The following is a 14,627-nucleotide window of genomic DNA, read 5'->3' as shown; positions in this document are numbered from 1 at the left end:
TAAGAATTATCTACTGTCAGAATGACATTGAATTGTATAATTATTACGGATGTATTTTTGTTATAGATGTATTTTAACTTCTATTTTAGGATTTTAAAGGTTAATAAAGGTTTAATAAAAAAATATGAGTATACTACTGTGTTATGTTAGAGACAAATTGTTTGCAAATTATGCACACAGCATAGAACATACAGTGGACCCTAAGTTTAACAGATCTTGTTGCAATGGACTTGAAATGAACCAACTCTTTGAGGGGATTATATCATTTGGATAATTACATTACACAAATGATGTGATTTTATCATGCATGATGATGTCCTTATTCAAAGGATGCAGGTGGATGCTAATGAAGTAACTTACAAAAATGGGCATTAGTGCAAATTCATTTTGGGGGCAGATTTGTAGATGCCAGAACAGATCTTCAACTGGAAAAATGAGAAATGGGATGGTAAGGTTGTGCTGGGCACTTTGCTTCAATAAAGACTGAAGCAATATTATCTTTCGAAGCTGCTTGGCAAAGCAACTCAGCTTCTTCTTCTTCTTCTTCTTCTTCTTCTTCTTCTTCTTCTTCTTCTTCTTCTTCTTCTTCTTCTTCTTCTTCTTCTTCTTCTTCTTCTTCTTCTTCTTCTCCTTGTCCTTGTCCTTCTCCTCCTCCTCCTTCTCCTCCTCCTCCTCCTCCTCCTCCTTCCTTAAGTACACCAAAGTTGCTGCACAACTTCACTTTTCAAAGCTCTAAGGAATCTTCTGCAGGCTCTTCTAGAACTTGCAAAGCTGGAAGAGGTGAAGCAACAGTAAGTGAATCTCATTTTCATAACTCTCAATGCTTCTAACTAAACCAAACCAAAGCAGGGTCCATTTTGTGCTGTCACCCAGAGATGCTTTTGAGCTTATTGACATAAACAAACATGTACTGGCTCCAATTTCCTTTTTGAAAATATAATATTCATCCATTATTTAGAACTTTTTAACTAGATTATTTTAGATTTGTTTTAGGGAATATGCTATAATTTAATTGGAGCCAATAGAAGCCAAATTGAGCAATTTTTTGCAACAAGGTGAAGAAATATTCTATATAACCACCTTTAAATGGTATAAAATATTTCTCCAAGTTGGATTCTTTTCTTGGGGAGCCGTGTCTGTTGATTCAGAAGAAAAATTCAACAGTGAAGGCAAAAGCTATGATTATCCCTAAAATTAGTTCCCTGATTCTAAAATCTGCTTTGTTTTCTTTCCCTGCTTCTCTGTTTTGCTAATATCTTGCCTGATGAAAAAAGGCAAGCACTTTGCCTAATGAAAATGAGAACTCAAAACATTTGACCATTATATTATGAAAACTTGGTTGGCCTAATAAAGATATGACACTACTATAAATTTATTCTGTTCGTCAGTATGGCCTCTTATGAGTTTCACAAAACAGAGATATAAGCCAAAATTGGAGGACGAAGGAATATTACTAGGTATGTTCGCCATCTTGAGTTATTTATAAAAATAATAAAGGTGAGATTAAACAAACAAATAAATAAATACAGTTTAATTACTGCCTGTAGGTGGCACTGCTCATCTCTTGTTCAGTGTACACCATACTGAATTGGAATAGTTTTGCATTTGTTTTATGTTGCATAGCATAGCCCTATGCTACATGTTTGTTTGGGAGTGCTTTATCCTGCCTTAGTCTTTTTATACTGTAATCTAAACTAAACTAGTTAGAAATGCATGACTTTCAATTCAGTGGCATTTACTCCTAAAAAAATTGAGGATTAGTTCACAGCCTAAGCATTCCTGAATTTCTGGAAAAGTATGTATTTTAACATCCTGTATGGTAATTGTGTATTGTCAGTGGCAGTTCAAAAACATTCTGTGTCTGTTTGTTTAAATACATTATCACCTGTATTTGTAAATACAGCTATAAATATGATATGAGAGCCAATCTGGTGTAGTAGTCAAAGCATGAGGCTAGAAACTGGGAGACTCTAAGTTCTCGTCCTACCTTAGGCACAAATCCAATTGGGTGACATTGGGCCAGTCACTTTCTCTCAGCCCTAGGAAGCAGGCAAAGGAAAACCACTTTTTAAAAACCTTGCCAAGAAAAATTCAGGGACTTGTCTAGACAATTGCCAGGAGTCAACACTGACTCAAAGGCATAAATTTAAATACATCCCAATTAAACTTTTATCCAAGAATTAATCCTATTTCCTGTGGATTAAAAATTCTGCAATGATCTCAAATTAACATTTTTTTATTGTATGACTGGAGTATTCTTGGAGTTGAAATCCAAACATCTTACAGTTGCCAAGGTTGAGGTGAGGTGTACAGATTTGAATTTCTGGAAGAAAATCCAAGGATAAATAAATCAAAATCCTACAAGGTACCCTAGTGTATTGATGTATTATGGAGAAATAAAATGGATCATAATGATTGGTTCCAGACCAGCGGTGAAATCCACTTACCTTCGCTACCGGTTCGGGAGCGTGCGGGAGGGTAAAAAATGGGACATAATGACGTCCTTGTGGGTGGGCGGAGCGTCCCGCTACCAGCGCTACCAGTTCACACAAGCCAGATAGATCCGTCTGAATTTCATCGCTGTTCCAGACCCATCATTATGTTCCATGTGCTTCCAGGATGGTTGCAATAAATGTTGAAAAGCTGTCTAGGTGCTTTCATGCTTTTAAAATATTGGAAACGAGAGCACAAACATGATTTCACATTGCCAGAAGTGCTCAAGATCCTCCAAAGCAATGATTTCCATCAAAGAATGTTGCGAGCGTGTATTCTGAGGAAGACAGTATTATGGCGGTAATGAATTTGCTTACTTAAAACATCCAGTTGCTTCTTAACACTGATTTAAACTTCTTTTTGTTTTGTATTAGTGGGATTTACTTTAGTGTAAATTAAATGTGCAATTGATAAAATTGTTGCATTTGGAGTTATGAGATAAAGCTTTTAAAAGCAGATTTTAAACATAGTGCAATGCGAACTAATATTCATTTGACTTTGTTTTAAATCAAGAAAATTGGAAAGATTCTAGAATATACAGCTGGCTCATGCAACTTGCTGGGCCATTCCTGATTCCCATTCCCATTTAATTTCTTTGTGTAAATAGAGACCACACAAAAAACAAAAAGGGCCATGTAGCAAACTTCAAAAACCGCTATAGAAATATTTGCAACCAAATAAAAATTGAATGCACCATTTACCACACAAAGCAAGAATAAGACCTTCTGCGTACAAATTCCAATCGTGCTTTTTATAATTTTGTGAACAATAAACTTTGTTTATTTGTTTAAGAAACAAGATCCATCCCACCACTAAAAGAATCTAACGGCAAAGAATGTAATGATGAAACAGTTAAAGCAAACCTCTTTAACACATTCTTTGGCTCAGTCTTCGTTAACAGTGATGGCACATATCCAACATTCCCCAATCGTACCAACAATGATTACAATGACTTAACACATATAGACTTCACAGAAGATAATGTTGAAAAAGCTTTTCGCAAACTGAAACCCTCTTTATCTATTGGGCCTGATGGACTATGTGCATACTTCTTAAAAAAACTCTCCAATAATATAGCAGAACCCCTAAGCATAATCTTCGATAAAGCTTTCATGACTGGTTCCCTTCCCAAACTTTGGTTTCTAGTCACAGTCATCCCTATCTTCAAAAAAGGAGATCCCAGCCTAGTTGAAAACTACAGACCAATCTCTCTAGGCTGCGTCACCTGCAAAGTAATGGAATCTATCATCAACCAATCCATTACCCTCCACCTTGAAACAAACAACCTACCCTCTAATAAACAATTTGGTTTCAGAAAAAAATTATCATGTAACTTACAACTTCTCCACTGCAAAAACATATGGACTACTAATCTTGATCAAGCCAAACCAATAGATGCAATCTACATAGACTTCTGCAAAGCTTTTGACTCAGTAGTACATGATAAACTCCACCTAAAACTAAAATCCTACGGCATTTCAGGACCTCTTCACAATTGGATAACTGCTTTCCTATCAAACAGACAACAAGTGGTCAAAATTGGCAATGCTATATCAAATCCTGTTCCTGTCAATAGTGGCGTTCCTCAAGGCAGCATTCTTGGACCAACACTCTTCATACTATACATAAATGATCTCTTTGACCATATCTCAAGTTATTGTGTTCTCTTTGCTGACGATGTCAAACTATTTAACACCACCAACAATACTACTACCCTTCAAAAAGACCTTGACTTTGTATCTGATTGGTCTAAAACTTGGCAACTCCAAATCTCAACCAGCAAATGCTCAGTCTTACATATTGGAAAAAAGAACCCAAACACTAAGTACAAGCTTGATGGACATTACTGATGACCCCCACCCTGTAAAAGACTTTGGAGTTTTCATATCAAATGATCTAAGTGCCAAAGGCCATTGCAACTACATAGCAAAAAAGGCTCTAAGAGTTGTAAACCTAATTTTGCGTAGCTTCTTTTCCAAAAACACTACACTACTAACCAGAGCATACAAAACATTTGCAAGACCCATTCTTGAATACAGTTCACCTGTCTGGAACCCATACCACATCACTGACATTAATACAATTGAACGAGTCCAGAAATAGTTTACAAGAAGAGTTCTCCGCTCCTCTATAAACAACAAAATACCTTATACCACCAGACTTGAAATCCTGGGATTAGAAAACTTAGAACTCCACCGACTCCGACATGACCTGTGTTTAACACACAAAATCTTCTATTGCAATGTCCTTCCTGTTAAAGATTACTTCAGCTTCAATCGCAATAACACAAGAGCAAACAATAGATTCAAACTTAATGTTAACCACTTCAATCTTAATTGCAGAAAATATGACTTTTGTAACAGAGTTGTCAACGCTTGGAATACACTACCTGATTCTGTGGTCTCTTCTCAAACTCCCAAAAGTTTTAACCAAAAACTGTCTACCATTGAACTTACCCCATTCCTAAGAGGTCTATAAGGGGTGTGCATAAGTGCACAAAAGTGCCTACCGTTCCTGTCCTATTGTTTTTCTTTCATTATATGTGCTTTTATATAATGTTGTGACAAAATAAAATAAAAAATAAATAAATTTTAAAAAATGTACTCATCATTTTCCTGTAGCTATATATTGGCAGGAAGAGGAATTATGTTAGCCTCAACAATTAATTGTCATCTGTAATATTGAAAAGAACACTAAGGGCTCATTCCTGTTATGCTATAATTTGATGTAATATCTGCCAGGCCTATTATCTGTGGCCTAACAGCTTTTTTCAAGCTTTCATAATTCTTCTAAATATGGAAAGAAGTGTGTACAATGTGTACTGTAGGCAAACAACTCTATTATTCTATTTCTTTCTTTAGAAAAACTGGTTAGTCTAGCTGATCTCGAGATCCCTTTAGTTTTGATGTTTTACGTGTGAAACTATGATTTGAAAGTTAATAAATGTTGTTTGGAATTGTGTATGAATCTGAGGATGCTGAAAATATAATCATGATTCAGGCAAGATCAGCAAATAAAATAAATAAATAAAAAGGATTGTTTTTAATCAATAAACATTTTCCCCCCCTCTAAGCAAATGTGTATCTAATTCAAAGGTGCTACTAAATCATACGGTAAATTATCAGTAGAAACTTGTGTGTGACAGATTCAAAATGTGGGCACCTTCACCATACCAAATATTGTCCTTAGAGGCTCTGCATAGCAATTAAATCTCTTGTTTAGTAAGCTTTCACCAAGTGAATCTTTGTCCATTTTGTCCAAACTAGAGTTGGTCCTTCTGAGCACATATATTCCATATGTTAGCAATATAGTTCTGATAAAAACAGGATTTTAAGTAGGAACTTTGCTGATCACAGCAACACTTGTATGAGCCGTGCAATTTTTTACGTATTTAGTCTAAGATGTTTGGGCAAAATGTCCTCAGTGAATTCAGCCTCTCTCTGTTGCTGCTATTTATGTCTGTATGTTTCCTCTCTCCTTTGGATCAACTGTTTACAAGCAAAGAAAAGACAAATACTGCTGGTCCTTCTATTTGCTTGTATAATAGCTCTGCTCAGAGGGAACAAAGGGGCACATCAAGGCAAGGAGGGGAAACAACAGATCACCCGAGATTGATTTGTTAACATATGAGCCTTGCCAACCCGTGCCAACTGCAGTCCTGCAACCTTGAGATATTTCCCTGTTGCTCAGAAGGTTGTGTACTTCCATCTCCTTCAGCTAGATTGCAAAATAAAATTTTGGCAACACGAAGAGTAAAAGCCAGCTCTCTAAAGGCCTTAGTAAAGCTACAACTGCAGCTGCAAAATTAGATTTTGCTCCCCATGGCAGTGAGAATGACTTAAAGATGCTAAGTTTCTTTATTGTTAGGTGTTTTTGTATGGATTAGTGTCTATGTGTGAATGTTTGGTGTGTTTACAGTTCACAGTATTATGTGAACCTACCAAATGTTAAGTAAGTTGTGTGACAGCAATCAATATGACTAATGCCAACAGAAAGCAAAGAGAACAGTGTTAAACATAGTAAGTCTGAGTTGGAGAGATCTCTGGGCTGGTTCTACATTAGGTTGAATGAGGCTGCTGTCCCCTCAGATATTAGATGTGCAGAAAGCAGAAGCAAGGTTTGTACAGAATAATCCTGCTCCTCATCTCCCAAGCTTGCTTCCCAAGGACAAGACATTTTTAAAAGGAACTTAAGTACCATCTGATTGACTTTGCTATGTGGAATATGGAATGAGAGCAAGGGAGCAGCGCCTTGTCCTTTGCCTCAAGCTATCCCATGGACTAATTTGATCTTAGTCACATGCATTTTTCTCATTGGGAAAATTATTTTAATTTTTCACGAATAGATTCCATCATGTATTAGTAGAGATAAACTAAGTGCCCATTCACAGTAATGGCTATGATAAAATAACATGTTGCTATGCTCAAATGAGATAGTGTCGTTTTTTCAGAGAATGAATGATTATGTGATATCTAAAAATTGCATCATCTGTAAATATTTTTATCTCAGATTCTCTGCCATGCATTCAGTACATCTAACACAAACAATCACCCAGCAGAAAATGAAATCTTTTTGAAAAAGATTTCTCCTGTCTTGTAGTTCAAAGTTGTATGATATTTACATTCATGTCTTAAATAAAATTACCAGTGGTTGATTGCAAGATCGTGGTTTCCGTCATAATTTGTTTAAAAAAAAGGTTTAAAACACAAATTTGGGAATAAAAAAATTCAACTCTAATTTTCAAATTTGTTATAAGAATTGTTCCATTTTTAAGAGGGGAAAAAAAATCACACTGTCAAATAGCCACTTAGTTACCAGAAAAGGAGTGAGAATGGTGACTGGTGATTCCATTGGAACAGCAAGAAGATTTAAAACATACACCTCTTTATCTTGGTGTTTTTATGTATAAAATGGCTTCCTTTTTGTATTGTTGGGCATAGCATGGCTGGGCAAGACCTAGGATTTCTAAATCCAAATCTCCGAGCTTCCTCCTCCTTTTCTCTCTGTTCTTTTTTTTTTTTTAATCAGCAGTCTCCTCATGCAGTCTAACATGTGGGGTATCACTCCTTTTATCTCCAAGGCCAGCCTGTTATATAAGAAGGGTGTAATGGAAGAGTATTTGGTAATACTACATAAGAAGGAGAAACAATATAAGTGCTTAGTAAGAAGTATGAGTAATTGCAGTAGTATATTATATAAAAACTTTTGGTGACCTGCCTAAGATCTTCAACATAGGCCTACCCTGACAAGAATTATACATTAGCTAAAATAATCTTTGGGAGGGGATCATGTTGCTTTTCCTTTGACAAAGGTGGGTATCCCAAAAGCTGAAGAAAGTGATCTATTCTGTATTTGTACTCATCTATTGAATGTTAGATTCAACAAACAGGAATGTTTGGTGCTTGTCTGTAAATATATTACAAGTTGTAGTTTGTGGACTGTTTTTCTTTCTGTTTCATTTGCTCAATACATTACTTCTACCTCATTTGTGTGCTCATTATCATCAAATCCATGAACCTATTGCTCAAACTTTGCTATGGCAAAACAGTACAAATCAGCAGGAGAAACTAAAAAATGAGTGTAGTGAAAACGGAATATTTAAAACATGTGGGTGATAAAATAAGAAGAAACAGAGTTAAGACTGGATGGATGGATGTTAAATGAATGCAGACTGCATATGAAATGAGTGACCAGTATAAAAGCAGCCTATTGAAATGATTTGATCATGCGTAGGGAATGGATAAGAATCAAATTTGAAAAAGTATATTACAGTAAGTATACTAAGAATATTAAGAAAAAGTGAATGGGTCAAAATAGATGACCAAGAAGTCATAGTTGAGTACACCTGATCAAATCATCATTTTAAAAAAAGTGGTTAAAAGTTTAAAGAGTAAAAGGTAAGATATGAATCGGTGGATGGATGGAAACAATGGTAAAAGAATATGGAGAAGTATAGTAAATGTCTTGTAGAAATTAGATTGTTGTACTTTCTGATTCAGATTTAGATGTCCTTGCTTACTATTTCTCAATTTTTTCTGCTTTGTTTTGCATAATGTTACTTACCCTAAAAGGGAATAACATGATGAGTAGGGATATACTGTCCCAGCTCTGTTTAGAGCTTCTGGTTGTAGCCATGTTTTCATTAACTACTGTTGGTTTTCCATATTTTTCAAAGTACTTCTTTATGGGAGTGATCCCTTGCAAGGATTACTTGGTAATTGTGATTATACCAGTAAATATCCAATCAAATTTAACTATGCAGTGATGTCACTTGGAAAAAAAAAGAGTAGGAGTGATGATTCCTATAATTGCACATATAACTGCTCTAAAGAAGATTCAAAGCCACTTTTTATGTCTTCATTCTTTTCTATTTTTTTTCTATCATTTTTTTCTATCACTTTAGTTTCCCGTTTTATTTCTTCCTTTTTCTTTTGTCCTTCCTACTCTATTATAATTTGTATTATTTTTACTCTTATTTTTAAAGCTTGCGGTAAAACTATATGCATGTACAGTATATTTGTCTCTGTCCATTATTCCTTTCTTGTTCATTCCTTATAGAAGCCTAGGAATTTGAAGGATCTGAGCAGGATCTTAGCTGTTCTTAGCAGTGCACTCTGGACAGAGAACTCTGATGTTGTTCTTGGGGATCTGTTGGATCTACTCTCCCAGATTAGGAGTCAGGGCCCTGAGTGCTCTTACCACCACTGGGACCACGCTGGCCTTTACTTTCCACATCCACTCTATTTCCCACTTCAGGCCCTGGTACTTCTTAAGTTTCTCATACTTCTTCTTGATGTCACTTGGCACCACTACGTCTATCATCACTGCTATTTTCTGGTTCTTGTTATGACCATGCTATTTAGTTGATTGGCTATTTGTCTGGATATGGCAGTTCCAGGGGATCTTTCTTAGCCCTCTTATTCTTCACAACCTGCTATAAAATCTCCCATCTGAATGTGGGAAAGTCTAGCCCATACACTGACTATGGAGTTATTCCTGTACACAATGCCAGCTACTTAGTTATGCCATTCAGTGTATGCTATCCCTGTCTGCATCTTAAATCCAGCCACTATATATTAGACCGTCTTGAGTCCTGTCTAGCATGGTAGAACCCTGCTTCTACGGATCTAGTTTTTGGTACCCGTTCTTATGCAGCTATGATCAGTGACTCAGTGCTGTCTTTTAGTCTAGCCTTTTCTAGACACTGTAGGATTTCCCAGTGGCTGCCACCCCAGCTATCTGTCAATGGTACATCCCATGACTTATCATGGCACTTCCTCTGTTTGATTTACCTCCCATGTCTGCCACGGCCTCAGCAACTCATCTTTGGATACCATCTTACTGTTGTCCTCCTGGATGCTCTGCGTTTCATTCAGGACAATGGCTTTGACATTACAAGAGTCGAGACCTTCCCCACTTTCTTCTTGATGTTCAGTGTCAGGATTTTGGCCTTGGGATGGAGACCTCCCTACATTTGAGGAGCTTCTGGGTTTTCACATCAGCAGCTTCCATTTCCTTTCCTGCCTAGCTCATTATACCAGCAAGTCATAAGATTTTGACTTGCCCAAGGCCTGTGGGGTCATAATAGGACAGGATGGGGGGAAGCAGCAGCAGCAGCTCTGGAGTTAGTTGTAAGAGCAAATCCACCCAAATTTTGTTCACGTGATTGCAGGGTTGCTGCAGCTGCTGTAATTTTTTTTTTTATTCAAAAAGTTTTACAGAAAATTCCCTTTCCCCACCTCCCCTCCCCCCTCCCTTCACAACCCCCCTCCCCCCCCCCGACTTCCCAGAACGAGCACAAGGTATAGTTAAAAATAAAACAAACATATGCTAAAAAAATTTCGTCCCAACTTAATTATACCCCTACAATCATCAATTCCTAACTTCCCCCGAAAACAATCAAAAATAATACATCATAATCATTCAAAAACAGTCTGAGAACTCTTAGTCTGATATCTACTTTGAATATAGTCAATCCCTTTTTCCCATTCCTTTAAGTATCTTTCTTGCGTATTGTCTTTCAAAAAGGCTGATATCTTCGCCATCTCAGCCAAACTGGCAACTTTCAATATCCATTCTTCTATTGTAGGTACTTCTTTTTTCTTCCAGTATTGTCCTATTAGTAATCTTGCTGCTGTTATTAGATTTAAAATCAATTTAGTCTCAATTATTGTACAGTCTGTAATAATTCCCAACAAAAAAAATTGCGGCAGGAACTTTATCTTCTTTTTGCAGCTGCTGTAATTTTGAAAACAATCCATAAATAGTTTTTGTGGGATCTGACATAACTTTGAATGATCACTTGACTGGTTATAATTCGAGGACTACCCATAGCAGCAAAAGCTATTCGCATGGTAGGAAATGTAGTTGCAAAGTGCCTATACTTTATACAATGGCAGAGATCTAGTCTCTCTTTTTCTCTCAGGCCTTTTCTGCTTTAAAACCACTAATGTCTCACATCTCTGATTGCATCATCAGTCAAAATTGTAATTGAGAAATAGAGGAAGAAGACTCACTGTTCTTTGGGGTAATTGCAGTTAGGATTAGATACATATGGGGACTGTCATAATTTCAAATTCTATCAATAACCAACCACAGCAGCTAATTACCTTGAAGGAACTCATATTTCTTATACTTCCTCTAGAAACTTTTTTCATCTTTTCTGTGTAGGAACTGTGCTATACGGTTAGTCTTTGACTTATGACCACAATTGAGCCCAACATTTCTGTTCTTAAGTGAGGCATTTGTTAAGTGAGCTTCGCCCCATTTTACGATCTTTCTTGCTACAGTTGTTAAGTGAATCAGTGCAGTTGATAAGTTAGTAACACGGTTCTTAAGTGAATCTGGCTTCCCCACTGATTTTGCTTGTCCAAAGTTTGTAAAAGATGATCATGTTACCTTGGGACACAGCAACAGTCATAAATATGAATCAGTTGCCAAGCATCTGAATTTTGATCCCAAGATTATGGGGATGTGATAAAGGTTGCAGATGTGAAAAACAGTTTTAGGCAGCGGTGAAATCCGGCCAGATCTATCTGACTCGTGTGAACTGGTAGCGGGTAGCAGTGGGAGGCTTTGCTCACCCGCCGGGATGTCATTATGTCTCATTTTTGACCCTCTGCGTATGCGCAGAAGAGGTGCGCGCACACTCCTGTACGCTCGCGTCCCCGAACCGGTAGCGAAGGTAAGTGGATTTCACCTCTGGTCTTAGGCCCCTTTTTTCAGTGTCATTGTAACTTTGAACCCTCCCTAAATGAACTGTTGTCAGTTAAGGACTGCCTGTATTCTTACTTCACTTAGTACACTTAGTACACAGTATGAGCACATACTGTACCAAGGAAAGAAAAGAAGGTTAGCATTGCATAAAGTGGGTGACAGTATCAATTGCACAGAATGTGCCGTAAATGTTTCTCTCACTCTACATTGCCTGCTTAGCAAAAGGGAGAGAGAATTTTATATGTTTGGTGTCGCTGTGTTTTGATTTCTCTAGTTTGAGAGATTCAGGATTATAGCCCTATGTAAATGAGAAGCTACAAAGTCGTTTTCATTGATGTGATGTCACCCATCATGAGTGAATGATACCTTGTAGTGGAGAATGATGCCTTATGCATCATAATAGATGCTGGGAGCATCTATTATGGAGTCTTTGGATGAGTCTCAGTATCCCATGTATTTGAGTAGGCTTTTATGGGTATATCATATTAAGTGTATGTGATGCTTCTTTATAATCCATAATTAGTTGTCTAAAATGGGCAAAGACTCACATTTCTTTTTTGCCTGACACTAGCACTAGAATGTCATATCTGAAAAGTTTTTTGTCTGCTGTGGATACAGTTGATGGGTGTGACATACGGTATTGGTTGTGATTAGGACACAGTTACTAAAATTGACAGAAATAACTGTTCACCATTAATCATTAACCTTAAACCAGTCTGTGTGTGTGTTTGTGTGCATGTGATGGGGAAAGTGTGGGCTAGCCAAAAGTTGTAGGCATTATCTATTGATGGGCAAAATTCACCAGCAGACAAAGCAAGAACATTTTGATGGGCAAAAAAGGAATATGAGACCATGTAAAAATTCTGAGATGGTAATGCCTTCTTTATCTCAAATACAGTCTGCTTCTAATTACCCTCACAAATGATTTTACAATCCATTGTTTCTTTGAAGTGCACTGGAATTACTTGAATTTATATGCCTTCATTTGCTTCTTTGCACAAAATACTTCTCATTAATAAAGATGATAATAATAGGACTTGTTTATGGCATTTGGATGATGAGAATCATATTGAATAAGATAGCTCTGAGGGGGAAAAATTACACTCAGATGCCAGGTGAGCGAAAGAACAAATATGTGACTCATCCTTTTTTCTCATTTCTCTCTCTCATCATTCTCTAAATGATGGGATTTAGGTTGGCTTCCAGGTAAACATTAACCTGAAATTACATATTCACAGGCACTAGCTAATTCTCATGTGACATCTGTCTCCTGGACAATACAAATCTGATATGGACAACTCATTACTTTGTAGAAAACTGTAGACAATATCTGAAATTTGTCCTGAATTCTTCTGTGGCTTTGCATTGTGGCAGCTTGGCATGATCTGGTAAAATGAAATAAACTTTCTAAGGAATGACAAGTGTCTCAAAAAAGCAAAAGTTTGAAAGATAGTAATTTCTGTGCTTTGGAGAGATACTCTGGATTAAAAGGGATACAGAAATCACATACAGTAAAACCTCTGGTCACGAATGCTTCTGACCATGACCAAATCGGATTCTGACCAAAAAATGCACATTTTTTCCCCCGTGGCCAATTTCCTCTTCCGTGACATTTTTTTCATAAGCACCAAATTTCCAAAATTAGATTCAGGTCATGACCAAATTGGTTTGCGACCAAAGTTATGGAACAAATTATGGTCGTGACCAGAGGTTCTAGTCATTTAAGTGACATGTTTTCTCTGGAGAATTATATGATTTAAAATTTGGCTAGTGCAGAGGATTGTATGTTTAAGTTCACTTGTTATTACCCAGACCTAAATTTTTCAATGTTCCCCTGAAAAGGGGAATGATTATTAAGATAAAGCTGTTTCTGAGTCAAGTTCAGTGTTATTGTCCTGGCAATAATATAAGTAGTTTGCCACTGCCTTTGTGTGTATTTTTGTTTATGTGTCTGTGTGTTTATTTTCCCAATCTACAGTTTATATACCTGGTATTTCATAGTGATTTCCCAGCCAATTGCTATGAATGGAAATGCTTTAGTTTAAAATAGTTTTACAAGTCATCATTTCTTTAAATATTCTGAAATTACTGGATTTCTATGCTTTAATTAGCTTCTTGTAGAAATATTTATCTCATGCTTACAAAGATGAATACAATAATCAGGAGTTATTGTTGTGGTATTTGATGAGAGTCATATTGAACAGAAATCTTGGGTAAGTAAGTGGAAAAAATTAAAATGGCCAGGGAGTTGAATGCCAGATGAGCAAGAAAAAAAAGGTGAATATTGGAAATATGAAAAACATAATCATTGTACATAATGAACACAATGATTCTTTCAAGGTGGAATAATTGAGGCAGGATCAGTTATTTTGGATTATGACCACTAAATCTAAAAGGCTTAAAAAACTAAACATGCAAAGTACATTGTGTTTCATACATGTAGATTTGTTTCTTGGGAATAAGAGCAGAAGAGGGTCATGGCAGGTGGCAGCAGCACCCTAGCTGACCAAGGCCGATCTTGAAAAAAATCTAAAATGGATTTTAAATACCTGCTAAATACCTGAACACTTGGACTATCAGGAAGTCCCAAGCAGTGGGCTAAATTGGGAAGTTAAGGCATTTTCAAACTCCTTAAATGTTATTGCCAAAAAAATATATGTTGTATTGATACATTCATCATGCTCAACCCAAGCATGACATTAATTTTTATGGGCTTCTGGGAAGCATCTGGTTAATCAAGGTGCAGCCATTGATTGGACTTGGTCTAGAGCAGGGATGTCAAACTTGCGATAATACATTGTCGTCACGTGATGTATCACAACTTTTTCCCCCTTTGCTAAACTGAAGCTGGGCTTGGCCAGCGTGTGACGCATCCGGCCCACAGGCCACAAGTTTGACATCCCTGGTCTAGAGCATAA

This window comes from Ahaetulla prasina, chromosome 1 (genome assembly GCF_028640845.1).
Source record: "Ahaetulla prasina isolate Xishuangbanna chromosome 1, ASM2864084v1, whole genome shotgun sequence".
NCBI lineage: Eukaryota > Metazoa > Chordata > Lepidosauria > Squamata > Colubridae > Ahaetulla > Ahaetulla prasina.
Note: the sequence above shows the minus strand (reverse complement) of the source record.